The sequence below is a fragment of the Asparagus officinalis genome, chromosome 4, assembly GCF_001876935.1.
Source record: "Asparagus officinalis chromosome 4, Aspof.V1, whole genome shotgun sequence".
In the NCBI taxonomy this organism is placed as follows: domain Eukaryota; kingdom Viridiplantae; phylum Streptophyta; class Magnoliopsida; order Asparagales; family Asparagaceae; genus Asparagus; species Asparagus officinalis.
This window is the reverse complement of record NC_033797.1, coordinates 9037306-9038030: the sequence shown is the minus strand read 5'-3', so window position 1 is coordinate 9038030 and position 725 is coordinate 9037306.

Below are 725 nucleotides of genomic sequence, written 5' to 3'. Positions count from 1 at the left end.
ACATACGAGACTACTAGTCCCATATATTTCAGAACCATGTCTCTATGAAGCCAACTTGTTGGCTAAAAAGAGGTCGGTTTTGCTACATAATTAGCAAAACGGTCGATTGTGCTAATTATTTAGAAAAAATGCCTCTTTTGAAAAAAAAACTCCTTGTGTGAAATGACCAAATCCTTCTCATGTCTTTAGTGAGATGAAGGATAATTTTTTCATATCCTTCGAACTTTTCCTAACCTCACAAAAATTCTATTATTGATAATACTAATATAGATTATATTTGGGATTTGGGTCTTTCACTTTTTAGTTTTAGAAGTGGGTGGGAAAGCAAGAGGGTGGTCGTAAGCAAAGGATCTTCTAAATGGAGAGCGCTATAGAAAGGGTACCTGGAAAGGTTGTGCTTTGATCGGCTAAAAACAAATGAATATTCTTACTATTCTTCCTCCTTTACAACATATATTATGTGGAATGCACGTGATTTGCACCTGGTTAAAATTTTAATTACTTTTTTGAGTTTAACTTTATTTTTTACTATAATTGGGTTGTAAAATATGGATTTGCGTCTTTTCAACTATACAAAAGTAGTGAAGAAACCATTACTTTTGATCACAATTATTAATTCCATAATCAATGATTATATAATTCATTTTAAACCTAACATTCATCACATATTACATGAATTGCACCATCTATCAAACATGTAAAGAATGAATTGAAGAAGAAGAGGG